Source organism: Scyliorhinus canicula, chromosome 7, assembly GCF_902713615.1.
Source record: "Scyliorhinus canicula chromosome 7, sScyCan1.1, whole genome shotgun sequence".
Classification (NCBI taxonomy): domain Eukaryota; kingdom Metazoa; phylum Chordata; class Chondrichthyes; order Carcharhiniformes; family Scyliorhinidae; genus Scyliorhinus; species Scyliorhinus canicula.
Window position 1 is genome coordinate 38,058,419 of NC_052152.1, and position 16,690 is coordinate 38,075,108.

The window sequence follows — 16,690 nt, forward strand, 5'->3', positions numbered from 1 at the left end:
CCAGTGCAATTTATAGTACTGTTCCTTAGCTCCCTCTAGTGGCCAGGCTTAACATAATATTAACTATTCACATGCTTTGCATTTGTTTAATGTCACACACAGCACACCCTGAACAGAGGACGAATGTACAGTGGCCTTTGCCACCCAGCCTGGCACACTCCCCCAGGGTGGATGCCCCATCTGTGGCACTAGCAGCTAGCCCACCCCGCAGGACCACTGGCCGTCAAAATTCCTGTTTGCCCATTGTGCCCTGCTCTCACCCATCCTGCCACCGAGTGACACAATAGCACAGTGGTTAGCACTGATATTTCACAGCGCACAGATTTGTTTCCCGGCTTGGGTCACTGTCTGTGCGGAGTCTGCACATTCTCCCTGTGTCTGCGTGGGTTTCACCCACAAGTCCTTAAGATCTGTGTCCGAACAGGCACCAGAGTGTGGTGACTGGGGTATTTTCACAGTAACTTTATTGCAGTGTTAATGTAAGCCTACCTATGACAATAATAAGAACATAAGAACTAGGAGCAGGAGTAGGCCATCTGGCCCCTCGAGCCTGCTCCGCCATTCAATTAGATCATGGCTGATCTTTTGTGGACTCAGCTCCACTTTCCGGCCCGAACACCATAACCCTTAATCCCTTTATTCTTCAAAAAACGATCTATCTTTACCTTAAAAACATGTAATGAAGGAGCCTCAACTGCTTCACTGGGCAAGGAATTCCATAGATTCACAACCCTTTGGGTGAAGAAGTTCCTCCTAAACTCAGTCCTAAAACTACTTCCCCTTATTTTGAGGCTATGTCCCCTAGTTCTGCTGTCACCCGCCAGTTGAAACAACCTGCCCGCATCTATCCTATCTATTCCCTTCATAATTTTAAATGTTTCTATAAGATCCCCCCTCATCCTTCTAAATTCCAACGAGTACAGTCCCAGTCTACTCAACCACTCCTCATAATCCAACCCCTTCAGCTCTGGGATTAACCTAGTGAATCTCCTCTGCACACCCTCCAGCACCAGTACGTCCTTTCTCAAGTAAGGAGACCAAAACTGAACACAATACTCCAGGTGTGGCCGCACTAACACCTTATACAATTGCAACATAACCTCCCTAGTCTTAAACTCCATCCCTCTAGCAATGAAGGACAAAATTCCATTTGCCTTCTTAATCACCTGTTGCACTTGTAAACCAACCTTCTGTGACTCATGCACTAGAACACCCAAGTCTCTCTGAACAGTGGCATGCTTTAATATTTTATCGTTTAAATAATAATCCCGTTTGCTGTTATTCCTACCAAAATGGATAACCTCACATTTGTCAACATTGTATTCCATCTGCCAGACCCTAGCCCATTCACTTAACCGATCCAAATCCCTCTGCAGACTTCCAGTATCCTCTGCACTTTTCGCTTTACCACTCATCTTAGTGTCATCTGCAAACTTGGACACATTGCCCTTGGTCCCCAACTCCAAATCATCTATGTAAATTGTGAACAATTGTGGGCCCAACACGGATCCCTGAGGGACACCACTAGCTACTGATTGCCAACCAGAGAAACACCCATTTATCCCAACTCTTTGCTTTCTATTAATTAACCAATCCTCTATCCATGCTACTACTTTACCCTTAATGCCATGCATCTTTATCTTATGCAGCAACCTTTTGTGTGGCACCTTGTCAAAGGCTTTCTGGAAATCCAGATATACCACATCCATCGGCTCCCTGTTACTACTGCACTGGTAATGTCCTCACAAAATTCCACTAAATTAGTTAGGCATGACCTGCCCTTTACGAACCCATGCTGCGTCTGCCCAATGGGACAATTTCTATCCAGATGCCTCGCAATTTCTTCCTTGATGATAGATTCCAGCATCTTCCCTACTACCGAAGTTAAGCTCACTGGACTATAATTTCCTGCTTTCTGCCTACCTCCTTTTTTAAACAGTGGCGTAACGTTTGCTAATTTCCAATCCACCGGGACCACCCCAGAGTCTAGTGAATTTCGGTAAATTATCACTAGTGCATCTGCAATTTCCCTAGCCATCTCTTTTAGCACTCTGGGATGCATTCCATCAGGGCCAGGAGACTTGTCTACCTTTAGCCCCATTAGCTTGCCCATCACTCCCTCCTTAGTGATAACAATCCTCTCAAGGTCCTCACCTGTCATAGCCTCATTTCTATCAGTCGCTGGCATGCTATTTGTGTCTTCCACTGTGAAGACCGACCCAAAAAACCTGTTCAGTTCCTCAGCCATTTCCTCATTTCCCATTATTAAAACTCCCTTCTCATCCTCCAAAGGACCAATATTTACCTTAGCCACTCTTTTTTGTCTTATATATTTGTAAAAACTTTTACTGTCTGTTTTTATATTCTGAGCAAGTTTACTCTCATACTCTATCTTACTCTTCTTTATAGCTTTTTTAGTAGCTTTCTGTTGCCCCCTAAAGATTTCCCGGTCCTCTAATCTCCCAGCAATCTTTGCCACTTCATATGCTTTTTTTCTTCAATTTGATACTCTCCCTTATTTCCTTAGATATCCACGGTCGATTTTTCCTCTTTCTTCCGTCCTTCCTTTTTGTTGGTATAATCCTTTGCTGAGCACTGTGAAAAATCGCTTGGAAGGTTCTCCACTGTTCCTCAACTGTTCCACCATAAAGTCTTAGCTCCCAGTCTACCTTAGCTAGTTCTTCTCTCATCCCCTTGTAATCTCCTTTGTTTAGACACAAAACACTAGTATTTGATTTTACTTTCTCACCCTCCATCTGTATTTTAAATTCCACCATATTGTGATCGCTCCTTCCGAGAGGATCCCTAACTATGAGATCATGAATCAATCCTGTCTCATTACACAGGACAAGATCTAGGACCGCTTGTTCCCTCGTAGGTTCCATTACATACTGTTCTAGGAAACTATCGCGGATACATTCTATAAACTCCTCCTCAAGGTTGCCTTGACCGACCTGGTTAAACCAATCGACATGTAGATTAAAATCCCCCATGATAACTGCTGTACCATTTCTACATGCATCAGTTATTTCTTTGTTTATTGCCTGCCCCACCATATCGTTACTATTTGGTGGCCGATAGACTACTCCTATCAGTGACTTTTTCGCCTTACTATTCCTGATTTCCACCCAAATGGATTCAACCTTATCCTCCATAGCACCGATGTTATCCCTTACTATTGCCCGGATGTCATCCTTAAATAACAGAGCAACACCACCTCCCTTACCATCCACTCTGTCCTTCCGAATAGTTTGATACCCTCGGATATTTAACTCCCAGTCATGACCATCCTTTAACCATGTTTCAGTAATAGTCATAGTCATTTACGATGATTTGTGCCATCAACTCATTTACTTTATTCCGAACACTACGAGCATTCAGGTAAAGTACACTTATGTTGGTTTATTTACCTCTGTTTTGAATCTTAACATCTCCAGTTTTATTCCTTTTGTTATTACTGGGCCTATTCACTGAGCTCCCCTCAGTCACTGTACCTTGTACTGTCACCCTTTTAGATTTTTGACTATGTCTTCTCTGCCTTGCACTTTTCCCCTTACTTCCTTTTGCTTCTGTCCCTGTTTTACTACCTTCCAACTTCCTGCATCGGTTCCCATCCCCCTGCCACATTAGTTTAAACCCTCCCCAACAGTTCTAGAAAACATCCCCCCTAGGACATCGGTTCCAGTCCTGCCCTGCAAAGATTATTACAGGTCGGCATAACCTGTGTGTCGCAAAGAGACCCATGGCACACTGCAGCTACTGCCTCAACGAGTGCCCACCCACCTCGTGCAACCCCATCCATTGGCTCTGCCCAACAGTATGCCACCAAAAATGCTGCTGGTCAGTGACACAAGGTGGCCCCCACCCCACTCTACCCCCAGGTGCCACCCTGCTGATGGCGTAGCACATGCCCATCCAATGAGGACACTTTCAATAGACCCCAGAGGAGGGTGCAGGACCGGAGCTGTGGAGTGTTGTGCTGGCATATGTAGCTCCAGCCACTGGTACCATTGCTGGCAGGGCTGGGTGACAGTGTGATCAAATCTCCCTGGTGCCAGGCACCAATGGGGTCAGAGGTGAGGTGCAGATGACAGAGTGGGGGGGGGGGGGGGGAAAGAGACATGCAAGGCAGAGGCTGCAGTGTAGGCTAGGGCCACCGTGTAGCCTGCTGGGCCTGGATGGGCACAGGAGTACTCACCATGCTAACATGTCTGCCCTTTACGCCCTGCAGGCAATGGATTTCTGAGTCCAACTAGGATTGGTTGGCATCTGCCTGGCTCTGGCGGCCCTTGTTAATGCACTGAGGCTGCACGGGCAGGAGCTGCTTGGGGAGGACCCTGCAGAACAAGAGCCTGCCCTAGAGGAACAGGGGCCAACCGGTGAAGCTGGAGAGCCAGCCGCCCAACAGGCCGAGACGGTGGTGGGAAGGAAACGCCAGATCAGGCCTCCTGTACACCGACAGCGCTTGTCATTCGAGGACCTGCCAGACTGATAGTGTCGCCGATGGCTGAGCAAGTAGACAGTGCGATATCTCTGCTGATGGTGATGCATCTGGAACCATGGGGATATGGGGTAGGACACCCATTGCCGGTGTCCATCAAGGTGACAGTTGCCTTGAACCTTTTTGCCACGGGGTTCTTCAAGGTGCCAAGTGGTGACTGTCTGAGATCTCGCAGATGTCCGTTCACAGGTGCAACCACGGTATCATGGATGCCCTTTACACCTGGATAGCATAATACGTCAACTTCAGTTTGCACCAACCCACCAGATTGCCCGGGCAGTGGGATTCGCCACAAGCCTGAGGTCCAAGGAGTGATAGGTGGGACACGTGTCCCCCTATGGATACTGGTCACGAGGGGGCGTCCTCCATTAATAGGAATAACTGGCACTCTATGCATGTGTTGTTGGTGTGTGATTGCGGGCTGCACATCGTGGACGTCTGCCTGGCATCCAGGCAGTGTGCATGCTGCGTCCGTCCTGGCACATTCATCGGTTCCCGACAACTTCAAGGCTCGCCCTCGGGTGAGGGGTTGGCTCGTGGGCAACAAGGGTTATCAGCTGTGGAAGACAGAGGTCCCACACCCATGCGGAGAACTGTTAAAGCGACGCCCATGCAGTGACCAGGGGTGAACCCGCGTCCTCAAGATGCAGTTCAGGTTCCTGGACCGCTCTGGAGGGGCCCTTCAATATAACCCCAGGAGGATCTCCCACATCGCGCTGGCCTTCTTCGTCCTCCACAACATCATGCAGCAGAGGGGCGATATGCTGGAGGAGGAGGAATGCCAGGCTTCATCTGATGAGGAGGATGTTGTGGAGGGCAGGATGGATGTGAAGTGCATGGGCCTGGGCAGGCACAGATGGCCTCATGACGTGTGAGCCAGGGTCGCCATGCACGGGACAACCTGATGATCTCCAGATTCGCTGATTAGGGAGCCTGGTCACTGCCAGCTCCACTGCCTCTGGGGGTGGCCCCGGGGCGTACACCCAACGGTCCTCGTTGCCTGACCTCCCACACGTTTCAACCCCCACCCAGCACACATCCCTCGCACACCTCGGATAGAGGACCGTGGTAGTTTGGAAGGTTTGTGAACAGGTGTTTATTTTTGAGTCCCAACATATGTAATATAATTCACAGCAAGTTCTGAGCCTCTGCCCAGTCGCGATTTATCTTGACATAATTTATTTAAAGATGCACATTCCCCACTTAAATGCAAGGTTTTTTGATCCTGCTAGCGGCCCCACTTGGTCACAATTTCAGGTGATGCTCATAACGGACAAGTCGGGTCCCAGAGTGAAACCTGGCTTGGCAGATCCTGTTCGAGATGCTCTGTTGGTCGACCGAAAGCGAGAAAGGCGATTAGGTGGAGAATCGACTGGGTTCATGCCAAATTACGATTCTCCGGTGCCTCGACAGAGGCATCAATGCGTTCCACTCCACACATACAGTAAATGCCATTTACATATCATTAGTGGGCCTGACCCAGTATTCTCCGGGCCCTCCACTGCTTCCATCGATGGCGAGGTTCACTTGTGCTTTTAAAAATCGGAAAACGGGTGCCATGGCTGATTAGGGACCGTCCCCACACTGGACCGGGGTGTCCAGGCACGGGCCAAGTGGCTCTGGTACATGGCTGACTGTGACAGGGCAGCCTTGTCCTGGGCCTCGGCTACTGCCTGCACAGTGCCCAGGCCTTGGACATCTTGACCCATGACTGAAACCTTTGCTCCCAAGGCCGCCACATGGACGCCTCCCATATTGTGTTGGGCTGAGTGGCAAGCATAGTCGCACAACCTCCTGCTCCTGCACATGATTGGACTCCTGCAGGCGCTGGATGCTTGCCAACACCCCCTCATGCAGTCCCTGGCTCTTGTTCGATGGGATTGATCCAGAAGCTCGAAACCCATCTGGATGGCAGCTAGTTCCTGGGGTCAGCACATCCCCCAACCTTCCGCCCTCTCAGAGGTTCCCACCTTCACCCGTTCTGCGACACGTGTGTGGTTCGCACCAGATAGTGCCCCAGGAGCCTCTTCCCGAAAGTGGCCAACCGAGGTGAGTGTCTCTGGAATGGTGGAGGGTGTTGGAGATAGCTGTGTCGGGAAGTTGGTGTCTTCCCTGGACTCGAGCTCTGGGGTGTCACAGAATACAGATCCAGGGGTCCCATCGCTGTCCGTGTCCTCATCATCGCTGCTCTCCACTTGTGGTTGCGGTAGGGGTCACCTGGAACTCCTGAAAAACACTAGACAGGATATATGATAAATAGCTGGCTTTTAAAGCAGACCAAGGCAGGCCAGCAGCGCGGTTCAATTCCCATACCGGCCTCCCTGAACAGGCGCCGGAATGTGGTGACTAGGGGCTTTTCACAGTAACTTCATTGAAGCCTACTTGTGACAATATGCGATTTTCATTTCATGATTGGACCATGGGCCGGGGGTGCAGGGTGACACATGTGCCATAGAGAATCCGCATCTCAGTTGGGTCTCACTTCTTCACCCGATGCCGACATCTGCTTCGGTAACTGACCTTTCTCCGGGCCTGCTAACGTTCTTTTTAGAAATGATGGAGGAAAGTTACAGAACACATTCACAGGAGTCTGCTGATGAGCTTCTTACACAAAGAATAAAATATTAAACCAAAAAAAATGAACTATATTACTCCAGATAAAAAGGTTGGAAAGACCTCAGTGCAAACAGAAGACGATTGAATTCCTCAATATTCTGTTACCCAGCAATATCTTTAGAGACACAACCCAGTGAAGCGTTACTACTCTCTTGATGCAAATGCTTTTGCTTGAGACTGACACACATGCAAATAGTTTTCATCTGGTAAATTCTTGAGCATTCACTTGATGCTTCTCACCCAATTTGGATCTCTCCCTGAAACCCACAAACCTGCACTCTAAATTCACTATTGCTTCAACTGCAGGGCAAACACGAGTTCCCTAAACTCAGTCTCCCAATAGCCTTGTAATATTATCTCAGAGAGCTGAAAATCCCTAGGTTCCTAGGACGGGTGCATTTAGCTGCTTGTTTCCCAGCATACGCAGTGCCAAGAAACACCACTGGTTTAGCACAGTGGGCTAAATAGCTGGTTTGCAATGCAGAACAATGCCAGCAGCGCGGGTTCAATTCCTGTACTGGCCTCCCCGAACAGATGCCGGAATGTGGCAACTAGGGGCTCTTCGCAGTAACGTCATTGAAGCCTACTTGTGACAGTAAGCGATTATTATTATTATTATCTCCTAAGACTCTGGTTCATTCGGGGCCTCAGTGGGGAACTCCCCGACGAGGCTGCACTTAGTCCCATTTCCTGCACTCAGGAGCTCGGCTCACAGGAGCTCTTCAGTACAGGGACAGATTGGCACACCATTTCTAAATGGAGCCCCGTCTTTCGACCCCTCGACCCCTCCCCCCCCCCGATGTGACCCTGAACCCCCCCAAAAGCCCCAACTCACCTATAAGTGGGTCCTAGGGGGCCCTCCTGCACCTGTGTAGCGGAGCCCCAGGCCCGATCCCTGTCACAGGAAAAATGCCAGCCTGGTACCTTGGCAGTGTCACTTGGGCACCCTGGCAATGCCCCTGCCAGCTGGCAGTGCCAGGCTGGCATCCAGGTGGCACTGCCAGGGTGCCAGGCTAGCAGTACCAAGGTGCCCACGTGGCACTGCTAGTGTGCCAGGGTGCCACCCTGCCTGTAGGGCAAGCACCTAGGCGCCTCTGATCCCTGGGAGACGCATACAAGTGCCATTCCGTCTGGACCTCATTTGTGGAGATTAGCACTGAACGGAACTCACCTGAGGTCTCCGAGGCGAAGGGGTTGGATCCCAATGCCTCGGATGCTTCCGGGAAGTGCATGTTAGAATGAGATCACCTGTCACGCTCTAATATGCAAATTTACAAAATAGTAATCCCGCCCACAATGGGCAGGATTCAAATTGCGACGTCCCGTGAGATCTTGTTAGATTTCGGGAGGGAGGCGTGGCGAGCGGGCTCCGGCATCTACTAGCCACGCCACGCTGCTTTTCGGATGCAATGCAACTGCATATCTTTTATGGTCTTTCTCTGTGTCACTTGACCACTGTTGCTAGGCAACAGCCTAGTTTCTCCTACTTTGTGTGTCCCTCCACAAAACCATTAAGCTTCCAACCCCCTTTTAAACCATCGGTTTAACTTCAGGGGTTGTAAAACCTCATTAAAATGTATATTCACATGAACAAAGCAAAAACACTGACATTTCAACCACCGATCCACCCCGACTTCTAGTCACCAAGGCTAATAGCAAACCTACACGAAACTGAAACCCTTTTTACCATACTTGACACATAACAATTATACATTGGTCGCAACAGGTGTCCAAAAATTTTGATAGTAAGTAAGTAGAAACTGCCTACATTGTCAGTGGCTCACTGACCAAGATAATTTTCAAGACAGCTGGAGGGAGATGAGGACAATTTTATTTATGTAGCATTTACAGCCTTCCAAATCCATGCTGGTGTTTAGACTCCATGAGCCTCCTCTCACTCTTTTTCGTCTAACTCCATTATATCCTTCTACTCATTTCTCCCTTGCGTGCATATCTACCTTTCCCTTGCATGTATTTATGCTTGTTGCCTAATCTATTCCTTGTCACAGTAAGGCCTCATTATAACCACTTTCTTGGTAATTCTCATGGATTCACCATTGGATTGGGGGGGGGGCACGGTGGCGCAGTGGCTAGCACTGCTGCCTCACCGCGCCGAGGACCTGGGTTGCATCCCGGCCCCAGATCACCGTCCGTGTGGAGTTTGGCCAACATTGCATTAGAGAACATTGCTTCTTGAGGCGGCATGGTGGCGCTGTGGTTAGCACAGCTGCCTCACGCCGCCGAGGATGCGGGTTCAATCCTGGCCCCAGTCCGCTTGGGCCTCAGCCCAGAACCCAAAGGTGTGCATAGTAGGTGAATTTGCCACGCTAAATTGCCCCCTAATTGGAAAAATTAAAGAAAAGAATTCCCCAATGGATTTATTAGAGAAAAAATAATATCCCAAATCTTTACCCAATTCCTTCAAGTGTATAGGGACCCACAGTATCCCAACAGTGTAAAGCGGGACTTCTAGGCAGCGCTGCCATCTAGGCTTTAATTTATCTCAGAATTTGAGCATCATTTTTTTCTGTTGGTAAAACCCAAGGTCATAGAATGAAAGAGTAAGGAAAAGAAACAACAGATGCTGGTCAGCTCGCAAGAACACACACACTAGTCTGTCTGCTGTCATACGCTAAGGAAGTGTACATTTGGGGACATGTCAGACGAGCTATACGCCTCGTGACTACTGTTAACTAAGGAAACTATTAGTCATCTCTGTGACATGCTCTGCAATGACTTTCAGCCAGGACTAAAATGCTGTATGGCATTTACAGTTGAAATAAAGGTCACTGCAGCCCGCACTCTCATGGCTCTGGTTTCTGCAAAACATCAACAGAGGCCATGTGCAATATTAATCAGGCAGCCGAGGATCCACATTTTGATACCATATTTTGAGTTCATTAAATATGGGCAAGCATTTCAATAGAGTTCAGGGTCAGGGAGATTATCCACTATGGGTCTGAGAAAGAGAAATCATCACATTTTATTAATGGTGAAAGATTAGAATATGGGGGTGATGCAGTGGTTAGCACTGCTGCCTCACAAGGACCCGGGTTCAATTCTGGCCATGGCTCACCGCTCATGCGGAGTTTGCACATTCTCCCCGTGTTTGTGTTGATCTCATCCCCACAACCGGGTCGGTGGATTGGCCACGCTAAATTGCCCCCAAACCGGAAAAACTAAAAATATATTTAAGAAAAGAAAGATTAGCATATGTGAAGAAGGAAAGGGATATTAGCTTCCATGGACACAAATCATTAAAAGTGTACGGATACAACAATAATAAAACCGCTAATGGAATGTTGGCCTTTCTGTCAAGAGGTTGGAATACAGAAGTGAGGAGGTTAGCTGCCGCAAGATCGCCACGGACGGTACGGGGACCATGTAAAGGTCCATTGGTGTCGGGCGGGAATTCCCGGTCGCCGGGCAGATGCGGAAATTCATCTGGAACAAGACATTCAGTTTAGGGCACGGGATATTGGAAGGAGTAATGTACAGATTCACCAGAATGTTACTAGAATTTCAGGAATGAAATTCTGAGGACACGTTGTATAACCTTCATTGAGGTCGAGGGGTGATCTAATTGAGATTTTTAAAATGTTAAATGGATTTAATAGAATGGAACAAGTACAGAAAAACTGTTTCTCCTATTGGGGGACTCCAGAACAAGAGAGCATAGTATTAAAATTAGCGTTAAGCTATTTGGGAGTTAAATCAGGAAGCACTTTTCCCATAAAAGTGGACTGGAAAGTGAAGTAAGAGCAATTACCAGAATGGGAAAGAGTGAAGTGTTTGCTGCATAGAGACATTAAAATTGAGATGGGGGAATAGCTGAGCAAATTGATGGCTGCTGAAGTTATTGTCGGGAAGGGTAACATTCATGTAAGCAACTTAGAGGAGAGTGTTTTCAACTGGGAGACACAAGTGGAGGTAAGGATAAAAAGTGTAAGGGGGTACAAGGAAGTCACTGGAAGAGAATAGACAAGTTCTCTTTCTGCCTTATGCAATGCTCCCATCCCTCACTATCTGAAAAAAAAGGCCAGATGACTACCACAATAACTTCTAAGTACTGCTATGTTTGCCTCATGAAGGAATTGCTGAATTATTCTAGCTGACAAATAGCTGTGGGTGCAACTCAACTGACCAAAAACTAACAAATGTGTTCATTTGCAGCTCATTTGTCTCTGGACAAGCTCTTCTGCCCAACTACTAACGTTCTCATTTTAAAATCATGCCGCTACTCCTTCATGCACCCATTCCCCACTTTGCTGTAAATCATTATGTACATATCCTGTCAGAAATGAAATAGTTTACTGAAAACAAATCTGACCATCTTCCCACTGTGTACGATAGCGCCCTTCAATTAATACCCGCAATTCAGTCCCTTTGTGAGCATAGCCATCTACTTCTCCTGGCAGGAGGTCCTGAAGTAGCTGGGTGGTGATGTGTAGTGGAAGACTTGTTTTGAGGTCCTTCATTGCCTGTCTTGTTACACAAATTCCCCTTTAAGAAGGAAGTATGTGCTCGCCATCATGTGGAAGCAGTTTCCGGTTTCGGAATCAAGGATGGGGACAGTTTTTGACAATGAAATGCCTGTCAAATAAACGTTTTACAATTTGACGATATTCAGCAATGAGGGAAAGAACACTTTCAGGATAAGGAAGAGGGTATGAACGGTTGTGTAGTATGTTCTGCACATTTCACATAAGTGGCACAGGTGGTTTTCAATACACTAATATCAAGATGTTAAGAGGTTACAACAATTGCTTGTTTTAGTGCATTGTTACAAAGTACCGCTGCCTCCTGTTGATTTGTTTGCCTTGAGCCATTCATTTCATCTGCCATTGAGTAGACCTATTGGAGTTGAGGTTTCCAGATTTCCACTACCCATTGTGTGAAGAAGTGTTTTCTGGCATTGCGCCTGAGTAATCTAGCTCTAAGGTTATGTTTATGGCCCCTTTTTTCTGGACTATGCACGAGAGGAAAGAGTTTCTTTCTATTGACCGATCAAATCCTTTAATTACCGTATGCACCTCAGTTATATCACTCGTCTATGTAGAAATCCATGCAACTTGTCCTCATAATTTCACATTTTTAGCCTCAGTATCATTCTGTTGAATTTGCACCGCCTTCTCCTCCAAGGGCAATTCTGTTCCTGAGTTATGGTGCCTGATCTCAAGATGGTGTCTATCCAGAACTCCACGCAGCTATAGCATAACCGTTATATTCCAACCCTCTTTAGATAAAGACCAACATTCTGTTAGCTTTTCAAATTATTTTTTGTACGCGTCCGCGAGCTTTTAGTGATTTCTTTACATAGATCTAAAAATTGCCGTTTCGCCACAGATCCCAGCTTCTCACAATTTAGAAAATTGTGATTCTTGTTTCAAAATAGGTGATCTCACACTTTTCAATACTGAACTTCATATGCAGTGCTGTCCACTCACTTGATATATACTCTCATTTTTGTTAACATTCTCCCGTGTGGAATCTTATTGGATGCTTTTTGGAAAGCCATATTAATAAGATTCCACAGACTGTCCCCATGTACCATGTTCATTGCGTTCTCAAAAAGTTCAACTAAGCTTATTAAGCATAACTTACTCTTTTTTAAAAAACCCTGTTGATTTTGTCTGATTAGCTTGTATTTGTCCAAATGTTCAATCACACTGTCCCCAAAAGAAGAGTTGAATAACCCAGCTCAAACACAATAAAAAAGTGACTTTATGGGCCGAAGCAGGACTTATGTTTTGTCCTGATGGGAGGTCCTCCAACACTGCCAGCAGAAGGGTTTTCAATTCTTTCCCACAATTTAATTTTGACTTAAAGGCCTATAACTCCCGAGCTTTTGTCCGGAACCTGCTCAAATTGTGGCGGGACATTAAAATTTTTTTTAGATTACCCAATTCTTCTTTTTTTTCATTTAAGGGGCAATTTAGTGTGGCCAATTCACCTATCCTGCACTTATTTTTGGGTTGTGGGGTTGTCTCATTGACAGCCTGGAGGTGAATATTGATTAGGTGGAGATCCCTCACTCTGCCGAGTTCCTCTAATTGGCTGGGTGACTTAATGCCATTTCTGCATTTTGAGAAGGTCAAGTTCACCATCAGGGATTTGGTGGAGAGATTCTATCTAAGATAGCAACCATTTATTCCCTTTTTTAAGAAGTCAGCCACCGTCAGCTATTAGGGGTTAAGGTTTGTATTTAAGTTAATTAGGTATTGTGCATAACTTTCCTTTTTCGTTTGCCTTTTTTCTGTTTGATTGTTTTGGGGTTGTAATGATTATTATGAAAAGTTTCTTAATAAACATGCTTTTAAAAAAAAAAGTAACTTTCTCCTTCTCTGATGCATTGGATTGCCCAAAACTCAGACTCCAACTCATCAACTCTGAGCTGTGGTTCCTCAAGTTGCAGTCACGGTAGCCATGGATCACACTGGAGTCACCAAATCCCACATGCTGCAGCTGCAACACATCACCTGCTCTGTTATCTCCACTGTATTTAATTTAACTAGTTGGATTTTCATATTTTTAAATATCACTTAATTATCTATTTATAGTTTTTATTCTAGTTAATAACTGTGTTTTATTTATTATATTTAGTTATAAGCTTTAGGTCTTCGCTGTTACCTAGCCTGCCACACTAATTTAATCCTGTTTGTTTATATTTAAACAAATATTTAAACCTCTTGTCCCAATCTCATTGAACACCTGCACTCACCAAACTCTTTTGCATTTAGATGGAGTCTGCACTCAGTTGAAGAGGTTCCGTGTTAATTATTATTCATTTACAGCTATATTTATCCCAGTTGAGTTTGAAAATTTGCTATCTTAAACCGATAATTTCCTAGTTTAAATCAATGAGCCTATCAACAAGTGCAGAGTTATCCGGCTCTGATTGGTGCGCACAGATACCGGCTGACGTGGGACCCCCCCCCCCCCCCTCCCCCCCCCCCCCCCCCCCCATTGGTTGGGGCCCTGTGCCTAGGCTCAATGTGTTTTATTGTAAATTTGCCTAGGCCATAACTAACAGAGCATTAGAAACAGAATCAATATGGATTGGTATAAAAGATAATAGCGGTGTAATACATTGCACTCAATAGTGAAAGGGAGGTTGAGGCAGAAATAGGTCAACAAATGTATAAAATGAGTAGAGTTTCTGAAATAATAACCATGAGAAATTTTAACTACCCCATGATTATTTTTACTTTTTATTTGATCGCTTATTCTCACATGTAGGCTGCAAATGAAGTTACTGTGAAAAGCCCAGAGTCGCCACATTCCAGCTCCTATTCGGTAAAGCTGGTTACGGGAATTGAACCCGCGCTGCTGGACTTGGTCTGCTTTACAAACCAGCTATTTAACACACTGTGCTAAACCAGCCCCGAAAGTGGTAAGAAGAGGCATCAAAGGGATAAATGGATTAGAGTTTTTATAATGTCCACGAGTCTGAGTACTCAATGTGTAAGGATCCCTTAGACCAGTGTGTTTCAAATTTGTTTCCCCAGGACCCACTTTTGCCAACTGGCCGACCTTCGGGACCCACTCTGGCTGACCTTTGCAACCCATGGCAGCCGATGTTTCCGACCCACGCGTGCCGACCTTTGCGACCCATTTCACGTTCACTTACCTGCAATATGAAAGGGGAGCCTGCTTGGTCCTCACAATCTCACTCCAATCAGGTTCACAAGAGGAGAGAGCAATGCACATCCTAGGTGCAGCCTTCAGCCAGTTCCTTTGTGGCATTTTCATCTTTGTGAGAAAGGAAAATCCAACCTCGCACATGTAGGTCATCGTGAAGGGCAACAGTACTGGACAATCCTGGGAGCTGCTATTCCAGAATGCTGGCAGCCACATGGGTTTTGACATGTTTTAATGCACTGTCATAGGTCAGGAACAGCAGCATTTGCTTTTCATTTGATATAAGCTGTAAGTTTGTAACTGATTCTGGGGTCTCAATTTCAAAATAATTTTTTCACGAACCACTTCTCTTTAAAAATCTGAAACTTCTCCTCTCATTCGCCAGTATTTCCCTACATATAACACTCTTGGGCTTTGCAGCTTCATTTGCATTGACACAATTGCCAAAACCATACCTCAAGAAATCATCTTTATACCACCTTGTTCCTCAGTTAAGTTTCTTCTTTATTCACGGCGCCAACGACCCGGGTTCGATCCCGGCCCCGGGACACTGACGTGTGGAGTTTGCATATTCTCCCCATGTCTGCGTGAGTCTCACCCCACAACTCAAAAGATGTGCAGGGTAGGTGGATTGGCCACGCTAAATTATGCCTGAATGAATAATAATAACAATCACTTATTGTCACAAGTAGGCTGCAATGAAGTTACTGTGAAAAGCCCCTAGTCACCATATTCCGGCACCTGTTCGGGGAGGCCAGTACAGGAATTGAACCTGCTCTGCTGGCATTGTTCTGCATTACAAGCCAGCTGTTTAGCCCACTGTGCTTTTTAAAAAAAGTTTCTTCTTTGTAGGCTGTTCACTAGAGGCCCTGGAGCTCTGTACAGAATTAACACTAACACTGCTCTGTCCTGTCTTGGACTCTCCTGGCCAGCTCTCTCCAGCAGATTCAGATATGAGACCCTGGCCAGCAGGTATACTGCCTATTTGTGCCTTTGGCCATCTCTTACTTGTAAGAAAATGATTCACCTTCACCTTGCCTTGCCTTCCAGCAGCTAGATAGTGGAAGAAGCTGCCCTGGTGATTTTGCGCCGAAAGCACATATGTACATGGTGCTTGACATCAAATGTATGTGAAGGTGCATGATCTGCTCACTGCTGCTACTTATAGAACATTACAGCACAGAACAGGCCCTTCGGCCCTCAATGTTGTGCCGAGCAATGATCACCCCACTCAAACCCACGTATCCACCCTATACCCGTAACCCCACAATCCCCCCTTAACCTTACTTTTGTTTTAAGACACTACGGGCAATTTAGCATGGCCAATCCACCTAACCCGCACATCTTTGGACTGTGGGAGGAAACCGGAGCACCCGGAGGAAACCCACGCACACACGGGGAGGACGTGCAGACTCCACACAGACAGTGACCCAGCCAGGAATTGAACTTGGGACCCTGGAGCTGTGAAGCATTTATGCTAACCACCATGCTACCGTGCATGCTTCTGGCTGGAAGACTGTACACACAGCCTCATTTCCTTCTTTACTAAAAGTGGCTACGGCTACTATTCTCAATAGAAATGCTGGTAGTGGCCTTTGAGTGCTTTTCCCACAATTGGGAAATGCCAAGGTCGATCGCTCTATGAGCTTCCTGACAGCCACCACGTTCCACCCGTGGGTCATGATCCGCACTTTGCAAAACCCTACTTTAGACAGCAGCTACCAAGTCCATGACTACAACCATCTAGAAGGACAAGAGCATAGGAACAACACCACCTGGAAATTCTCTTCCAAGTCACTCACCAAACTGACTTGAAAATATATCGCAGTTCCTTCACTTTCACTGGGTAATAATCCTGGAATTCCTCCTACATATCAGAGACTGCAGTGGTTCTAGAAGGCAGATCACCATCACCTTCTCAAGGGCAGTTAG